The sequence below is a fragment of the Sceloporus occidentalis genome, unplaced genomic scaffold (assembly GCF_023333645.1).
Source record: "Sceloporus occidentalis isolate IW3139 unplaced genomic scaffold, rSceOcc1.0.p SCAF_6, whole genome shotgun sequence".
NCBI lineage: Eukaryota > Metazoa > Chordata > Lepidosauria > Squamata > Phrynosomatidae > Sceloporus > Sceloporus occidentalis.
Genome location: NW_028316986.1, coordinates 95,895,493 through 95,915,883, shown reverse-complemented (window position 1 = coordinate 95,915,883; position 20,391 = coordinate 95,895,493).

Genomic DNA, 20,391 nt, shown 5'->3' with positions numbered 1-20,391 from the left:
ATGTGGTTTTGCTCAGAATAGAGACAGAATCTAAGTCCAAGGAGTCAGGTACCAGCAATATAAGAGTATTGAATCCTTTGGCAATACCATGGAATATAAGAGTATTAAATCCTCTGGCAACAGTTATTTTCCTTCCCTATTATCAAATGGGACTTAGGCAATTATGGAAGAAACAGAGTGGATAAATTAGGGTGCCATGACATGGAAATTTCTAGTCCTGGCCTTGGGAGCTGATCTTGTGAGATGGTCTTGTGAGATGGTGGTACTGGGTAACTAGATGGTCCTTCCTTGGTTGTCTTTTGTGCAGCACATCAGCTCTGAATCTGGGGTTATTCTTGGGGATCATAAAAACAAAGGGTCTCTGTTCCCCAAGAATGGTGTCTGAGTCAGAGTGTTTGAGGTCTAATCTGCACTGCAGAAATAAAGCATTTTGATATGGTTTTAACTTGTCATGGTCAATGCTATGGAATTCTGGGATTTGTAGTTTTGTAAGATCTTTAGCCTTCTCTGTCAAAGAATTCTGGTGCCCCAATATGTTGAAGCAATGGAATTGAAAAGGCCAAAAGCAAAAGGTATTGTAAATAATCTTTATCTATATCTGCTTAAAAGATAACAAAACAATGTATATAACAAAAGTATTCAAAATCAGTATATACAAAAGATACAAAATGGATCATAGTAATAATGGCAAACAGAATAACACAAAACAGCAAATACATCAAATAATATAAACTACATTGAAGCATGTAACACAAAACATAATGCAACAGAAAAGAGGCTAAGAGAAAAAAGTGAGTGAGAAAGGGAGGGAGAGAATGACAAACTAAGGCGGGTTATAGACCGCCCATTTGGGGCGGTCTGGACCCGCCCCTTTCCCTGGAGTATCAGGGCCTCACCGGCCAGAACGGCAGCCGTTGAGGCCCCGATCTGCCGCTTTTCAGGCTGCGGGAAAGCAGCAAAACGCCGCTTCCCCGCAGCCTGAAAAGGGGTGTCCCTGGGGCTTCAAGCCCCAAGGACATCCCGCGGCGGCGGGGAGAAGAGAAAGGGGCCGCTTGGCCCCTTTCTCTTTTAGTCCGCTGGGCGCAGCCGTCTGAAGGCTGCGCCCAGCGGACTAAACCAGGAAGGAGCTCCGAAATGGAGCTCCTTCCTGCTCCGTGTTCAGGGCGCACTAAGCGCCCTGGCGCGGAGCAAGGATGTCACGTCCGCGCCGCCCCGTCTAGAGGCGGCGCGGCCGTGACGTCCTCACAGCGGCAGCCGTATGGAAGGGCCGCCTCTGTTTAGTGTGTGACGAGCACGCACTAGGGTTAGGGCGGTGCGGAAGCACCGCCCTTTTGTAACCCTAGTGCGTGCTCGTCACGCACTAAAGTGCCGGTCTGTAACCGGCCTAAAGCTAGCCTAATGAAGGCTCAACAGCTGATTAGGACAATACACACAGCTGAAGATCATATTTATTGCAGTAGCTCACCATTAACCCTTATAACAGTCATTAACCCTATAATGACTCAAGTTGTAGATCTTGTTTCTATTCCAACACAATAAACAACAAATTCTAGAATTCCATAACACTGAACCATAGCAGTTAAAATGGTGTCAAACTGCATTACTTCTGCAGTGCAGATGAAGCTTCAGAGGCCTTCTGGGTAGCTGCTCCCAGGCTCTGGAACTCCCTTCTTAGAGGAAAGGAGCCTCGTTGTCTTTCCGCAAGCAAGCAAAGAGCTTTTTTTGGGCTGGCTTTTGAAGATTGATTGTTCAGTGGGAATGGGCTTTGCATGGTGTTCTGGATTGTCTATTTGTTGTTTTCTTTTAATAGCTTTGCTTTATTGATAATTTATTTTATTTTATTTATAGTATTTATACCCTTCCCTTCATCCCTAAAGGCTATCATAGGCAACTCTTTACCTGTGTTTGTTTTAACTGTAGTAAGCCATCTTAGAATCATAGAAACATAGAATCATAGAGTTGGAAGAGACCACAAGGGCCATCCAGTCCAACCCCCTGCCATGCAGGAAATCTAAATCAAAGCATCCCCAACAGATGGCCATCTAGCCTCTGCTTAAAGACCTCCAAGGAAGGAGACTCCACTACACTCCGGGGGAGTTTGTTCCACTGTCGAACAGCCCTTACTGTCAGGAAGTTCTTCCTAATGTTGAGGTGGAATCTCTTTTCCTGTAGCTTGCATCCACTGTTCCAGGTCCTGTTCTCTGGAGCAGCAGAAAACAAGCTTGCTCCCTCCTCAATGTGACATCCTTTCAAATATTTAAACAGGGCTATCATATCACCTCTTAACCTTCTCTTCTCCAGGCTAAACATCCCCAGCTCCCTGAGTCGTTCCGCATAGGGCAAGGTTTCCAGACCTTTCACCATTTTAGTCGCCCTCCTCTGGACACGCTCCAGTTTCTCAATGTCCTTTTTGAATTGTGGTGCCCAGAACTGGACACAATATTCCAGGTGGGGCCTGACCAGAGCAGAATACAGTGGCACTATTACTTCTCTTGATCTAGACACTATACTTTTATTGATGCAGCCTAGAATTGCATTGGCCTTTTTAGCTGCCGCATCACACTGTTGACTCATGTTCAACTTATGGTCTACTTGGACTCCCAGATCTCTTTCACATGTACTTTCATTCAGCAATGTGTCTCCCATCCTATATCTGTGCATTTCATTTTTCTGCCCTAAGTGCAGTACCTTACATTTCTCTGTGTTGAATTTCATTTTGTTAGCTTTGGCCCAGCTTTCTAGTCTATTCAGATCATTTAAATGTTGGTCCTGTCCTCTGGAGTATTAACTATTCCTCCTAATTTGGTGTCATCTGCAAATTTGATAAGTGTGCTCCCAATTCTGTCATCCAGGTCATTGATAAAGATGTTGAATAACACTGGGCCCAGGACAGAGCCCTGTGGGACCCCATTGGTCACTTCTCTCCAGGATGAAAAAGAGCCATTGTTGAGTACCCTTTGGGTTCGGCCAGTCAACCAATCACAGATCCATTTAACAGTTACTTTGTCTAGCCCACATTTTACAAGCTTGTTTGCAAGAATATCATGGGAAACTTACTGAAATCAAGATATACTATATCCACAGCATTCCCTTCATCTACCAAGCTGGTAATTTTATCAAAGAAAGAGATCAGATTTGTCTGGCATGATTTGTTTCTCTGAAACCCATGTTGACTTTTTGTGATTATGGCATTGCTTTCTAGATGTTCACAGACTCTCTGTTTAATGATCTGCTCTAGAATCTTTCCTGGTATTGATGTCAGACTGACTGGACGATAATTGTTGGGATCCTCTTTTTTTCCTCTTTTTGAAGATGGGGACAACGTTTGCCCTCCTCGAGTCTGCTGGGACTTCTCCTGTTCTCCAGGAGTTCTCAAAGATTATTGCCAATGGCTCCGATATTACATTTGCCAGTTCTTTTAATACTCTTGGATGTAGTTCATCTGGTCCTGAAGACTTATATTCATTTAGATTAACAAGGTATTCCTCTACTATCTCTTTACTTATTCTGTGCTGAAATTCCCCTGTTCTGTCCTCTGCTCCATTATCTTCAGGTTGAGCACCCTTTGCCTTTTCTGAGAAGACTGAGGCAAAGAAGGTGTTGAGTAATTCTGCCTTTTCTCTGTCTTCTGTTAGCATTTTGCCATCTTCTCCATGCAGTGGCCCTATCGTTTCCTTCTTCTTCCTTTTGCTGCGGACATATCCAAAAAAGCCCTTTTTGTTGTTCTTAACCTCTCTAGCAAGCCAGAGTTCATTCTGCGCTTTAGCTTTTCTGACTTTACCCCTACACATGCCTGCTATTTCTTTGAATTCCTTTTTTGTGATTTCCCCCTTTTTCCATTTCTTATACATGTTCCGTTTCAAACTTAGCTCGGTTGAAAGTTCCTTAGTCATCCATCCTGGTTTCTTGAGACACCTCCCATTTTTCTTTTTCACTGGAACTGTTTGAAATTGTGCCTTCAGTATCTCTCTTTTGAGAAACTCCCATCCGTTCTGAACTCCCTTCTCTTTTAGTATTTCTGAGCATGGGATCACCCTCAATACTTCTCTAAGTTTACTGAAATCCGCTCTCCTAAAGTCTAGAATGCGTGTTTGACTATGCCTGGCTTCTCCTCTCCATTGTATAACAAACTCCAGGAGAACATGGTCACTTCCACCTAAGGATCCCACCACTTGCTCCCCATTAACCAAGTCATCCTTGTTGGTTAGGATGAGATCCAAAATAGCTGACCCCCTTGTTGCCTCTTTCACCTTTTGGACCATGAAATAGTCTTCCAGGCAAGTGAGGCATTTGCTAGACCTTGAGGATCTGGCTGAGTTTGACTTCCAACAAATATCAGGGTAGTTGAAGTCGCCCATCACTACTACATCTCTCTTTTCTGACTGTGTGGTCATCTGTTCTAGAAAGGCATCATCCAATTCCTCCGTCTGACTTGGGGGTCTGTAGTAGACTCCCACCATAACATCCTTGTTGTTTCCCTCCCCTTTGATTCTTATCCAGATGCTCTCCACCTGGCTTCCATGATTGATGTCCAGGATCTCTTCACTGGTGTAAATATCTCTGACATATAGTGCTATTCCTCCTCCTTTCCTGTTTGGCCTATTTCTCTTAAAAAGGTTATACCCCTCTATTTCCACATTCCAATCATGAGACTCGTCCCACCAGGTTTCAGTGATGCCTATTATATCATATTTGTTTTGCTGTACTAGGAGTTCAAGTTCATCTTGCTTATTTCCCATGCTCTGTGCATTAGTGTAGAGGCATCGCAGACCACAGGTCCCATTTACTTTTTGCTTGTGCAAGTTTATTTGCCTCCCACTGTTGGATCCTTGCACTTTTTTTCTTGTTTCCTCTATGTCTGTTTGACTATTTTCTCCAGCCCTTTCGCCTTCCTTAATGTTGTCTCCCTTCCCCACGGAACTCAGTTTAAAGCCCTCCTGATCAAGTTCTTGAGACCATTGGCAAAAACATTTCTTCCAACTGGCGTGAGATGCAACCCATCCGTTGCAAGAAGTCCCTCCTCATGGAACCGCAGCCCATGATCAAAGAATCCAAATTGTTCTTGAGCCTTGGATGGGGAAAAAGGCAGGATATAAATAAATATAACAACAATAACAATTTAGTTTGCCTGCTGCTGCACTCTGCTCCGCCTGCCAATGGCTGATAACCTGCCTAATGCCCACTCAGCTGGCTTTTTGTGTCTGCTTCAGTTCTGACTGCTCATACATTCAGTCTGAACTTTTGAGATACTCTTTGGGTTCTAGCATGTTGCCTTCAAAGAAGGAGACTATGCCTGGATGAAAAGTGTCTTTTTGATTTAATTGCCTGTTGTGTTTCTCTGGTGCTTAGCCTGTTTGTCTTCCTGACTAACTCTGTCAAGCATTACTGTTTATCTGCCCTGTGCCCACTGGTGTATCTTTCAGTGTAGTGTTTAACTTACTCTGATTTTTGTTCTTTAACTGGCTCTTCTTTGGTGCAGTTTCTTCAACTATAAAGTTTGGGGATGTTCTAGGAAGATTTTCCCAATACTGGAGGAACAGTGCAAGGGCAAATGCAGCACGAATTAGCAAGAGTTAGTACTCACTTGAGTTTTTTAAAAGTTGTATTTTGTCTCCTAGAGGAAAAACACAACCTTTACAGATATTTAAAAGTAGGAAACCTGAAGCTTCCTGTCTGCAATTTGGGAAGGTTAATCTTAACTTTAGGGTCAATCTCATCTACAAATTTCAACCAGATGTATGCAGAAAAAATAAATAAAAATAGTTATAGCCATTTTGCTATGCAGTATATCTCAGTGGAAGGACCAGTGATCTGAATTTCTGAAACTCTGGATCTGGGTTCTAGATGAGATTGGATCAGGTCTGAACCAGTTCAGACCACACTGGAGCTGGATCCACATTGCTAAATCTGGTTCTGAATCATAGAATCATAGAATCACAGAACTGGAAGAGACCGCAAAGGCCATCTAGTCCAACCCCCTGCCATGCAGGAAATCCAAATCAAATCATCCCCGACAGATGGCCATCTAGCCTCTGTTTAAAGACCTCCAAGGAAGGAGATTCCACTACACTCCGAGGGAGTTTGTTCCACTGTCGAACAGTCCTTACTGTCAGCAAGTTCTTCCTAATGTTGAAGTGGAAATCAAGTGGAGGGATCCTTGCACATCCCTAGATGCAACATTAAAACCAGAGGAAACAGAATACAACAATGATAAAAACAATGGCTGGCATCCTGTTAGTCAGTGACAACATTCTAAGTTAGTTTTAGAACATCATAACTGCTTCATATTCTCATTTGTGATTGTGGCACTTTAGACACAGCCACAATCTATCATGAAACCCACCTAAAAAGCCAGTCAGCCATTTGGCATGATGGAGGTCTGTGCAGTTACTGATAGGGATGCTGCAGAATGTCATGACCAGCCCCTTCTTGCCAATGAGTGACACTGTAGGGAGCAGAAGCAGAGACCCTTGCAGGGATTTCATCACAGTCTCACTGAGGGGGCTGGTTATGTCATATGGCTGACTGGCTTATGAGATGTATTTCAGGGGTTAGGTAGGGACCTGAAGTATAGTTATGACATTGTGGTTACATGTTTTATGCAGGATCTGCATAAATAATAATATATGAATACTTTTTAAGCTGAACTAGTAGGAGGCATCATTCCTACTTGACTGAAGCTTAAATGAATCCAGACACAAAATCTGAAACTGAGGCCTTGTTTGTATAATAATAAAAATAAATAATAATAAAAATTTTATTTCTATACCGCCCTTCCTCAGATCAGGGCGGTGTACAACATTTACAAAAAATACAATACATATTAAAAACAAGACACAGCATTAAAACAGATTACCATAAAACAGCACAAAAAGCCCCGAGTTAGCTGGTCCCTTTGCTAGAGAGGAGGGAAGGAGGCACATAGGACTCTTAATCGGGGAATGCGCTAGTAAAAAGGAAGGTCTTTAAATCCTTTTTGAATTTGGCCAGGGAGGTGGCCGAGCGGAGCTCCATGGGCAGCGTATTCCAAAGGGCCGGGGCGGCGGTGGAAAATGTCTTCCTGGAGGTGGAGACTAGCCTGGCCCCGGGAACCCTGAGTAGCTGCTGCCCAGATGTTCTGAGGGTGCGGGACGGAATATATGGGGAGAGGCGGTCCTTCAGGTATCCTGGGCCCAAGCCATTTAGGGCTTTATAGGTCATTACCAACACCTTATATTGTGCCCGGAAGCGAATGGGCAGCCAATGGAGCTCTTTTAATACTGGTGTTATATGGCTGGCCCTGGACGTGCCAGTGACCAGCCTGGCTGCCATATTCTGCACCATTTGTAGCTTCCGGGTATGGTATAAGGGTTGCCCCATGTAGAGTGCATTGCAGAAATCCAGTCTCGAGGTTACCAGAGCATGTACCACAGTTTCAAGGTCCCTCTGGGCCAGGTATGGGCGCAGCTGGCGAATAAGCCGAAGCTGGTGACAGGTGCTCTTGACCGTCGCATTCACCTGAGCAGTCAGGTGAAGGGACGAATCAAGAAGCACCCCCAGACTGCGCACGGAGTCCTTCACAGGGAGCGTGACCCCGTTCAGGACAGGTGGAACCACCGCCATTCCTGGACCAGGGGAACCTATCACGAGTACCTCCGTTTTCTCTGGATTCAGCTTGAGTCGGTTTTCCCTCATCCAGCCCATTACTGACTCCAGACAGGCCACGAGAGGAGAGACGCCATCCTCAGTCACTGCATCAGTCGGAGACATAGAGAAAATTATTTGGGTGTCATCAGCGTACTGATAACCCCGCGCCCCATGTCTCCGGATGATCTCTCCCAGCGGTTTCATGTAAATGTTAAATAGCATGGGAGACAGAATGGCTCCTTGAGGGACCCCAGTTTTAAGGGCCCTCTCATCGGAGCACACGTCTCCCAGCTGCACCATCTGGGACCTCCCGGAGAGGTAGGACCGGAACCACTGGAGCGCAGTGCCCCCGATTCCCACCTCTGCCAGGCGCCCCAGAAGGATACCATGGTCTATGGTATCGAAAGCCGCTGAGATGTCCAAGAGCACCAACAGGGACACGCTTCCCCTGTCAATGCCCAGACGGAGATCATCGACCAAGGCGACCATGGCCGTCTCAACCCCGTAACCCGCCCGAAAGCCAGTTTGAAATGGGTCCAGATAATCCGTTTCATCCAAGACCGCCTGAAGCTGGATTGCAACCGCCCTCTCGATCACCTTTCCCAGAAATGGCAGCAGTGACACTGGCCGATAATTATTATGTACCAGGGGGTCGAGGGAGGGCTTTTTCAATAAAGGTTTCACAATGGCCAATTTTAATTTAGATGGAAATTGCCCTTCCCCCAGAGATGTGTTAATAATCCGTTGCAGCAACAAAGTTACTGCCGGTCCCCCCTGGGCTGCTAACCATGAGGGACAGGGATCGAGAGAGCAGGTTGTCTTCCGAACACTTCCGAGGATCTTGTCCACATCATCGGTACTTACCAACTCAAACTGATCCAGTTTAACAAAGTCCATGGAGGCTCTGGATGCTTCTACCCTAGGTTCTGCCTGAATGTCAGCGTTAAGACCTTCGCTTATACGAGAAGTTTTATCCACGAAAAAGTCGTTAAATAAGTCACAGCAGGCCTTAGAAGGTTCAAGGATCTGGTTCAGGGCAGGAGGGAGCTGAGTTAGCTCCCTGACTACCCTGAACAACTCTGCTGGACGCGACTCCGCGGACGCGATACGAGCACCATAGAACGAGTTCTTTGCTGCTCGTATCGCCTCTCCGTAGTCCTCTAACCGTTGGGCTAGGAGAGTCTTGTCGTCTAAGCGAAGGTGTTTTCGCCAACGGTACTCTAGCCGTCGCAGCTCCCGCTTCCTCGCCCGGAGATCTTCCGTATACCAGGGCTTCCGTTTGGAAGCGGGTCTGAGAGGGCGCTTGGGAGCGATACTGTGTATAGCCCTTGAGAGACCGGTATTCCAGATACCAGTCAGGGCATCAATAGTGTCGCCGTCACTTCCAACCATTCCCTCTAGGGCTTCCTGGAACCTTTTGGGTTCCATTAGCCTTCGAGGGTGGACCATCCTAATAGGTCCGCCACCCCCGGGAGGGATCTGGGTAGAGACCTTGATATTCACCTCAATCAGGAAGTGATCCGTCCATGGCAGGGGGGAAATATTAGCTATTTCCACCCACGAATTTTCCACATCAGAACAGAAGACCAAATCGAGGGTATTACCCACACAATGCGTAGGACCCGTAATCAGCTGGGACAGGCCCATGGCCGCCATGGTATCTATGAATTCGCGAGCTGCACCGGGTGGAATATAGCTGGCCGTGAGGGAGATGTTGAAGTCGCCCAGGACAAGTAGCCTGGGCGTTTCCAGCATCAGCTCAGCGACCAGCTGTGTCAGCTCGTTAAGGGAGTCCGTTAGCGCACGGGGTGGCCGATACACCAACAGAATCCCTAGACTGTCCCTCGCCTTTAGGGTCAAGTAAATACACTCGAAATAGGACGTCTGTTGGATGTGGTTCCTGGTGAGGGATACAGTGTTCCTATGGGCCAAAAGGTTAGTTTTCACCCCATTCTGGTGGAATCCTGTTCAAGTGACACATGTCCCAATCCCCATTTTTGGTGCAAACAGTTCTTGGCATGCTGAGCACCAGAACTGGGTATAATACCCTTAACACACATTAAAATAACTTGCCTTTTACTTTGAATCTTCCAGGAATTTTCCTAGAGCCCTCTGTTGTCACACCAGGTTGGCTGTCTGCATGGGTCTCCCATTGAGCCACCCAGTGTGTCTGCCTCTATCATCAGTCACTTGCTATGTGAATAGAACAAGGTGCCCAGCTATGTGAACATGGCTGGGCACCTTGTGTTGACCCTAGAAGTGAGTGACCCTTGGTGGTGGTGGATGCATTTGTGGCTCATCAGGATGTCCATGGAAAAAACTGCCCCCAGGGTTGCCATAATTGTCCACTAAAATCTGGGACAAAATATAGGACAAAATCTAGACCAAGCTGTAGGACAACCACAGGACAAAACTCAGCCCAAAATGTAGGACATTTAAGGGCTGAGTTTTGTCCTGCAGTTGTCCTACAGTTTGGTCTAGATTTTTGTCCTACATTCTGTCCCGGGTTTTAGTGGACAATTATGGCAACCCTACGTATGAAAGGAAATAATAGTTTGCCTTAGTTTTCATGCTCCTTTAAACATCTCTTCTTTCTTAATAGGAAAATTATTTCCAATTGCAGTTGTGTTATACTTTTCCTACCCTGCAGTCTTTAGCTTTTGGCTGCCAAAACGATGTGATTCATATTGCCTTTAATTGAAATGTCTGTTGTACAAAGTGAGAACACAGAATGATAGCTTCTGTTGAAAGTGAATGGGAATTATGTTGTTAACTTCAATGGGGGAACAAAACCTGGCTCAGGGAAGGAAAGAAATGAACTGTTTTGCTGCATTTCATCTTATAGAATCTGTTATACTATAATGTCTTGATGATCTAACATTCTTCTCCATATCCTAAAAATCTGTTTCTTTGCTGTGGCCTAATTGAAGAACTGTGTGACTAGAGAGCAATGTACCTCTTCAGAGAGCTTCTGCCCATGCTCCACAGAATGTTTGCCATAATTTATAAAAATTCACCATCCTTTCTAGAAATAAAATTACTTTTGCATAAGTAAATCTGTCCTGAAGTTATTCTTCCCTGCCCCAATTATTATGCACTTCCCAAAGTGCTGATTATGTGTTGGCTTGTTTTTTGCTCAGGAATATGGGTCCTAAGCAAACCTTTCTTTCATGTAGGAGAAACTGGGCCTCCCAAAGCAACGGTAATGTAGAAACAAAATTAGGAGATTTAAGTCTACTTTCAGTCTTATCTGTAATGGTGTTCATTATATTAGCCTGAGTGTTCTAGGAGACTCTATTTAAAAGAAACCAGACCAAATGAACCAACCAACCAACAAAACCCAGAATACTTGTGTTTACACAAGAAGATGGAAGACAGAACATTGGTCACTAACTGCAAGAAATCTTCTGAACATCTCAGATCCCGTTTCCCCTGTCAGTGCTTATACCATCTTTTATTTGAAATACAACATAATGGTATTACTGTGTAGATGTCCAGAATAATACAATTGGCCAATACAATGTGGCTGCACCACTTCTTCTCTGTCATTAATCTTTTATTTGTTGGCCAGATTAACTGAACCATGGAACGTTTTCTTTCCTTTGTACTTGGTATTACCACTTTCCCACATCTAAGCTGGCTTTCCACCAGTCAATTACAGGAATAAGGCTTGCTTAGTATGTCATTTTGTCTTTGAATGATCTAATTTTCCTTATTTAGTCTACCATTGAAGGATTTAGATTTCAAACTGTACTTCAGTTAAAATTTATTATATACTACTAGTCCTTGAAAGAGGACAAAACAGAGCATTGCAGAGTCGGTAGTCTCTCATCTTGGCAGTTTACAGGGTTGGAACTGCTTAATTTCACAGATATCTTTACTACTGATCTCTATTCATATATCTTGCACATCATCTATGCTATCTTCTGGTGAGAGCTAGTTCTCCAAAGGTGCAGCCCATCTAATATTCATTAATTTCTGTGTGCAAGCAATGGGTTGATAGTTCTTCATGAATTCAACAAGTATCTGTCTAACTAAGAGGATGATTATTAACGCTCTTTTATTGTTTTGGACACCTTTAAGCTAGGCATGATGAATCCATAATGATCATTCAGATGTTGATGAACTATTGCTCCCATAATTCCTCACCATTGCCCAGACCGGTATGGCATGATGAGAATTGGGGTTCAATGACATCTAGAGGGCCACAGGTCCCACAGTACTGGTTTAAAGCCTGCCCAGTCTAAGCCTGCCCTGTTAAATCATTGTGTTTCAGAGCCCTGCCACAGAGCCACATATAATTCTGTTTAATAAAACTGTTTGTTAAAAACTATGTGGGTCATGAAATCAGTACCCATCCAAGCTTTCCTCCAGAAAGTGTGTGTTTGGTATTTCCTGGAGGGGAGGAGAAAGGGATGAGATGGGGAGATTTCTGTGTAGTTAAGGCTGCTCTTTATTTAGTGTAAAATGAGTGTTAAGCATGTTTTCAGCACAAATACTTAAGAGTCTCAGAAAGAACCACACCATACTCAGTTGAGATGGCCTGGATAAATTTAATCTATATCTAATAATCAGCCACATGCTGACTGCACACTTCTAATGTGTTTGTAATGTTCTAACATGATGTTTACCTGCCAAACTATGCGAATAGATTTGAGACCGCACAGAATATGACTGTCTAGCAGAGCTTTACTATGTTGATCAAAAGTAGGTTTAAAAGATTTGTGCTAGGGTAGAGATTCATAGTCTACAGCTGGAATCGATTATTTTGATTTCTTCTGGATATTTTTCAGGAGCCTAGCTGAGCTATGAGCTTGTCAGCATTATCGGTGATCCGTGGACAGTATTACTAGCTTATCACCTTTAAAAATGATTTGATCATTCATGTTGAATTGATTAGTCCTGCAGACACTCTCTCTGCTATGGAGGCTCTCAACCTTTTCTACACTATGACCACATGTTGCAGCCATAACAAGACTCTGGCATTCATCTTCTATAGTCTAGAGAGACTCCATGGCCTTTTCCTGTCTAGACATAAAGGAAGGGTGTTCTCCTGGATCTTTACATACATGGCTATCATAAGGGTCATGAAATCCAAACCAAGAGCCTGTGTCCTGTTGTAAAATTCCATAGAAAGGATAACAGTTTCCAAAAGGGTAGATGTGCTAGTCTGTTGCTGAGAAAACAACAAAGAGTGCTGTAGGTATAATGCTATAATAAATTGGTTAGTCTTTAAGGTGCTAAAAGATACTTTGTTTACAAGGGGACAAAATAATGTGGCAAAAAATTGGATTTTGTCTACATCCTTACACTTTGATATTAAATATCCTTGCTTGGAGAAAAATCCAATTGGCCAAAGCACATTCATACATGTTACCGTAATCAAAATACAATCCTACACTGGTTTAGCTGGAATTAAGTCTCACTGTATTCATTTTCCATTTCTTAGTACTGTACAGTCCTTTGGGGGGCACTCTGAGAAGAAAGTGATTTGCATCCACTCAGAACTTGGCAATACAGTTATTGTAGAGTTTGGGGAAATGTTCAGTGCTCCATCTTCTCAGATTTCTTGGGATCAGGTTCAGCCTGATAATGTAAACAAGATGCTTGAATCAATTCATTCCACCATATGCAAATTTGAATCCTGCCCATCTTGACTGATAAATTTGAAGATGTCCATCACTTAGAAAAAGGCTGTAATGCACTCTCTCATATAGTGATCTTCCTAGACCCCAAAATATATGACAAGTATAGTCACGTTGCTACTATCTTCTTTTGAGGCAAAATGCTAGATGTTATCAAGCCAGAGTACAGCATCCAAAAAGGCTCATTTCCCCTGACTGACAGACAGACAACGTTGGACAAAAGAGATTATTGCCTTGTTCTAGCTGTCTGAGTGGCTTTTGAAATAGTTGAATATTGTAGATAGGACTAGAAAGGATTATGTCACACCTTTTCTGTTCCTATCTAAAGGGCCAGTTCCCGGGTGTGCCATTGGAGGACTTATGTTCAGCCACATGACTATTCATCCACAGGGTTCTAGCCTATCTGTTGTTGTTGTTGTTGTTGTTGTTCCACCCTTCTCCCAATATAGAGACTCAAGGCATCTAACAACAAATTTAAAACAGTACAAGTTAAAAAAAAAATACAAACACTAATATGTAGGTAAAGCAGCTGGGTGAGGTTATTGGGAGCTTTGGGACTGGCTGCCATCAGTATGCTGACAACATTCAGATGTCCCTCTCCTCGCCTGTCAGCCCTCTGCTTGTACAGATGGGATATAGGGTAGGATATAAATATTTTAATAAATAAATAAATTTTAGACTCCAGGTTATCCGACCAAATGTAATTCCCATAATGTTACCTACTGACTACCTGGCTCAGCTCATACTTTTAACACAATCAGTTCAGCACATTATTTATCTTTTGGTTTAGTTTCTGAAATGCTGCTCCCTCAGTTGGCATTGGCAATTTTGGGCAATTTACACAATCAAAAAAAAAAAAAAATCCATTTGAATTTGAATTCATCTCAACTAACAGTAAAACTACAGAGTACAATAACACCCAAAATTCACAAAACACGGGTACCTTTATTTGACTAACCAAAATGCACAACACCAACAATACCTTGACAAAATGCAGGCCTGTAACTAACATTGTCATTTTTTAAAAAAAAAAAATCCCTGTCTGATATTTAACACCTTTGCCAGATGAAGAAGTCAGTGGAAAGCTTGCATCAAATATTTTGTGCAATTTGGTTAATCAAATAAATATATCACTGTTTTTTGTATTATGGATGCTATTGTACTTTGCTATATATAAATAAAGCATATTCCTGAATATGAAACTGCAGAGTACTAAATAAAACTGGATAAAATAAAATAAAAATCTAACAGCAGAATTTGGCTCAAGGTGTGATGAAAAAAGTCAAGATCAGAAAAGAACCATTAATGATGGTTTGTAGTGAAATATAAAATGCTTCCGAGAAAATGTAAAATGTTAATTATTTTCTTATAAAAAGTAAAAAATGAATTGAAAAGATAGAAGTGATGTTGGTGTGGAAACTAAGGACTTTATCTCACTGCCTCCATGCTGATACAAACGTGAGTGCGCAGAGTAAACTTGGAAGCCTTGTGTTGAAGATAAACAACTGTTAGCTGCCGGAGCATGCCAGGAAAACAGCTGTTAGAAGTAAAGCAAACCGACACATGGCTTATCTCCGTAGAGGCACTTTGTTTATTTGTTACCAAAGACACACGCGAGAACAATCACCAATACCATCCACCAACTACAAACCCCACAAACTATACAAACGGACATCTGAGCTTATATACACATTTGCCATGTGGCAATCTAGCTCAACCCCTTCCTGTACAATTTCCTGTGCATCTTGGAATATCTTTCCCCTTGCAAAGATGACACAGTATATTTACATCTTGCTACGTGCTTCTGGCACACACTGTGACCTTGGACATCACCTGCTGGTTTGAGTCCCAGCTGCAGCCAATTCTAGGCTTCTGCAAAGTGAATAACCAAAATGTTACATCTGAACATTTTCATACACTCTATACATTAACACTCTAGTGCCCGACTTACCTCTTCTGAATTTGGCTCAAATTCGGAAGTTAGGCTGCTTTTATCGCACAGACTTTTCTCTCAGAACGGCTTCCCATTGGCTCCAGTGCTGAATTCAGGCCCCATAAGTCACTTCAGTGTTTGCTGTGGCCCCAGGGCAATCAGACTGGGAACAGCTTCTGGCTGCCCCTTCCTGACTGACTGATTCACCCCTATGGCTACTAATCAAGGCTCCATTTCCCCCTTCCCTGTTCCCACCCCCAGGTTACTGTCTCCTAGCCATCATGTGATTTTGGTTGTTTTGGAGAGGAAAAAATGAGTCAACAACTTTGTGTAGTTGAAAGTGCTTTGGCAAAGAAATCACTTCTCATATCTGTTTGTTTTGCCCCTTGTCACATCAGGCTGAAGAGGCATTTTGTTTAGGTAAAATGGATACTGCTAGACTCAGATGAGCCAGCAGCCCATTGTGCAGATGTTGGATTGATCATCCTCTGGACTTCTGGGGTTGAGGGCTGAGGAATGGTATTGCAACAGAAACAGAGGGCAATGGCAGTGGTGGCTTCCATGTCAGTGTGGTGGTGAATTCTGCACAGTATTTAGCCTGAATCACTGGTATTTAGCCTCAAGGAGGCATCCAAGGTGCTGAACTCCTTACTAAAAGTTTAGTTCCAATTGGAACAGATTTATCCTTGCACTAATATAGAAGCCACCAGACATTTAGAGGTGATCATTGAACCAGGTTTGTCAATTGAAGCAACTGAAAGGTATGCCTTGAGTACACAACCTTGTGAGATACATCAGGCTGAGAGAGAGTGACTAGCCCAAGATCACCTAGTGAAATTCACTGGATTCGACTTAGGCTTGGGTCTCTAAAACTGCAACCTGACTTTCTAACCATTATACCACATTGGCTTTCAAAACTCTTGGGACAGCTACTGCAAGGTGGTGGTGGGGAGACAAATGGAAAGCAGAAGCACATATATTTCTGATTTGCGAAGCATATATCATAATTGTGGCTACTCTTACTTAAATGATAAACTGGAAAAAATTATGCTGGTATTAGAAGATCCAATGATACTAGGAAAAACTTACAAGGAAATGGCTGAAGGCTCTACAGAACTGGAAATGTGGTTGAAAAAGTATGAGTTTGTTTGAAATTTCTTGTCATGCTGTAATCTTGGTTGGTGGTGAGCAAATATTATTAGTACCTGATGCCTGTTCTTTAGCATGTCGTGTAAAAGGAATTTGGTGAGCACAGTTCAGTGTTAAATAAATAAATATCCTCCATTATGAGAATCTACCAGTAAAAGAGGCCATACACACTCCAAATGATTTAGTACAAAGTACTTTGCAAACAATGTCTGTGTATGTATGTGTGGGTGGTGGAGCAGACTGAATTTAAGCAATTTGTTTTGTTTTGTTTTTATTAAACTTTCATATCAGAGCTTGGGAAAGTTACTTGTTTGGGGCTACATCTCTCAGAATGCTCCCATGGCTATTGCTGTAAGCCTCAGAAGTATCCTTCCCAAGATCTGGTTGACATATATTGCTATGTTTGTTCTGATCATTTTCAAGCGTGACTGCTTTCATTTAAAAGATAGCTAGCCTCAGGCAAACTGAAGGCTTTAAGATACAGTCTGAAACATACTTTCTGAGAAATAAGCCCTTTTATACTCAGTGGGACTAACTTCCAAGTGAACATGATCAGGATACTGTTTCGACCTCAATGCCTGATCAACATAATCAGAAAAGGTACATGCTATAATCTCTCTTTGGTGATACACTCCCCCCCTCTCTCTGTGTGTATGTTTGGGGGTGGGTGGGGTGATGAAGGCTTGTAAGTTGCTTTTTAGACAACAGCTGGACCTCCATTGCCATTTATTCTTTATCCATGGATTCAATCATCCACAGTTTAAAATATTTTTAAAATATCTAAATTCCAAAAAGAAAACTTTGATTTTCCCATTTTATATACCTAACACCATTTTACTATGCCACTGTATATAAAGGGACTTGAGCATCCACAGATTTTTGGTATCCATGGGGAGTTCTGGAATCAAATCCCAGCTGATACCAAGGTTCCACTGTACAACTTCCAGAATGGCCTAACCAGTTTAGGTCTAATTTGCACTGCAGAATCAATGCAGTTTGATACCACTTTAACTGTCATGGCTCAATACTATATAATTCTGGGATTTGTAGTTTGCTGTGTCACCAGAGCTCTCTGACAGAAATACCTCACAAAACTACAAATCCCAAATGCTGTAACATTAAGACATGGCTATTAAAGCAGTGTCAAACTGCATTATTTCTGTAGCACAAATTAGAGCATAGTCACTGGGAGAGATGGTCCAAAAACGTAACATTTACAGGCTAATTTCTTCATGCATAACAAACACATGAACATTTGGTTTCCCCCCTCTGATTTAGATGGCAAATAATTGGTGCATTTATCACATTTAATGATTCATATGTTCCTTGCTGTCAAATAAGTAATGGCTACATATTTTAGGGGAAACTATCTTGTGTTAAACATGCTCCTAAGAAAATAAGAGCAGTATGTTTGAGGGCTATGCTAAATAATAATGAAAGGGTACAATGTTATTGTTACATTAACTTATTTAGTAAGCCAAGAGCAGATACTTAATAAATGTTTGTTCTATTATTTTGAATAACTATTCTTCTTCATATGCCAAATCTTAAAGTAGTGGGGAAAATAATCCATGTAAACCTACACTGTACTCAGCTGCCACTGTAAGTATACTTTAAAGAGGAAATAAAGAGGAAACCCAGTTTCCAAATAGTCTAAGCACAGTAATTATTTTAAAATATTAGATTTTACTTGGCATAGTCATTCTTACAGAAGGACTGGGACAGCTTTTCATACATACGAGTGTGTGTGTGTGTGTGTACCAGGATGAAAGTAAAAAATTATATTGATATATAGCCATTAACACAATTTTGTTCATTAAAAATATGATATTTAAAGTGACACTCTGAAATATGATTTCTTTTATAATGTCTTGAGCTGGATTTAAGAAAGACCATCCACTTCACTACCACTGCATCTGCATTTGCTAATCTTCTCATGGATTACAGTAGTGGCAATCATAGTGTACCAGCACAGGGACCAGAGCCCCGTTCATACAACACAATTAAAGCACTATGATTCCACTTTAATTTCTTATGGCTGCATTCTATGGAATCCTGTGGTTTATGGCTCAGTCAAGCACTAGAGCACTCTAGCTGAGAAACAGCCCTCTCTAAACAACAAATTCTAGGATTCCAAAGGATGTTGTTATAGTGGTCAAAGTACAATAAAAGTGCTATAGCTGTGTAGTGTGAAAGGGCTCTAGGCCTAGGAAGGTATGGCTCTCACTGTCGTTGTGAACAAGGGACACTGCTGGTTCCTGGCTTACATCAGTATTTCAAACCCAACATCAAGGACTATGGTCCACAGCCTTTTATTTGCTCTCTACTTCAACCAGAACAAAGCATGAGTTTGTGAATGGTTTAATCCTCCTGTGACAGGAACAATAGGGCTTGATTGGAACTCATGTTCACGTTTGTTTTTAAACAAGAATGTAGTAACATTTTTTTTTTAAAAAATCATATTTAGGAAGGAAAGAACTTGAATTTATTGTTTTAAATTCATAAACACAATCAATATCTTTCATTCCCTATATATCAGTTATAGGCACAGTACAGACCTCCCAAAAATGGAGGTGTGTCGGCGCCTGTTTTTCCTCTGCAGGGAAGCCGCAACCAAAAAGCGGGTTCTTTTTGCCTCTCAGGGTGGACATTGTGAATGTCCCAATGGCACACTCATGATGTCACAGATGTGGCACGACATGCAGACGCTATGCATCCGTCACGCCACAATGGCAGTGTCTGTATACATGGGGCACTGCCATTGTTATGGCACCATGCTGTACTAGGGTTAGGGACTGTGCGGTTGCCGCGCGGTCCCTTAACTCTAGTATGGTGCCAGCATGGCGCTTTAGCATCATGTGTACCACACCACAAATATAAAAAGTTTTGTCAGTTATTTAGTTATCCCTCCCACCATTTCATTCATTTCCAGGTTTGCTCTTATATTTTGAGCCAATCTGTCCTCTGTTTCTTCTGTTTGTTAATTCTGATTAACATTGTTCTATGTCTCTGTAACCAATAAAATTCTCTTATATATAACACAACTGTATATAATTTTTAATTTGTAGTTCATAATTTCAATACCTCTATCTTTTTTTGGTATGGCATATCATTATTTTCTGTCATTGTTTATACTTTTTAAGTATCTTATCTCAAATATACCTATTACTTTAATTGCCTTACTTCATTTCCTGATTATGGGTATTGTGTTAATCTCTTTTCATTAATTTAGTTAATTTGAATTTGAACATTTTTTTAAAAGGATGTGGGAGAAACTAAAACTGTCAGATTCATTGAGCCAGGTTTTGCAATCTTAATTCTAACAAGTCTGGGTCTGACTTCCTACATTCTAAACCGTGTTTGTTCTGTTTATTCTGAATTAGATTCTTCCAGTTTAAGTGCTTGTCTGGCAGACATGAACCATTAGGGGGGGCAGATGTGCTCACTCATTTTCCAACTCTCCTCAGTTTGTAAATGGGAAAGAATTTCAGTTCAGTTCGTTTTTGACAAATTTACCAAAATTAACAACTTGTTTAATAAGGGGATGGAAAGAACTTGAGTTTTTTGTTTGTTTTCCCCTCTCTGATACAGAGAGTAGTGAAGGTGGTAGATTATTTTATTTCACAGAAAGAAGGATATGGAGTTCAGCTGTATATGATCAATATCACTGTTTATGCCAGCATCATAGACATCCCAGTCTTTAAAATGAGGGAAGAAACTGCATAAGAGTCAGGGGCCAATATTTGCCCAAGGGCCACACTGCCATATTGAGGTGCATTCTTTTCAGTTGCCATTTTTGGCTGGTGTTTGGCTGGAAAGGTCTGTTTGGAGGAGGGCTGGGATTGTGCAGAAGAAAAGATGCCACATTGGTGAATGGTCTTCTCACATTTGGGGTTATTGCAGCTGTCTGTTGCAGTGCACCCAGCTTCAGGAAGCGGGGTGTAGACACATCACTACGCTACCCCCTGTTTTCTGGCAACTTGGAAATGTCTGTGTGGATGAAGGACTACACTGTCAAAAAGTAGGTTTGGAGAATTA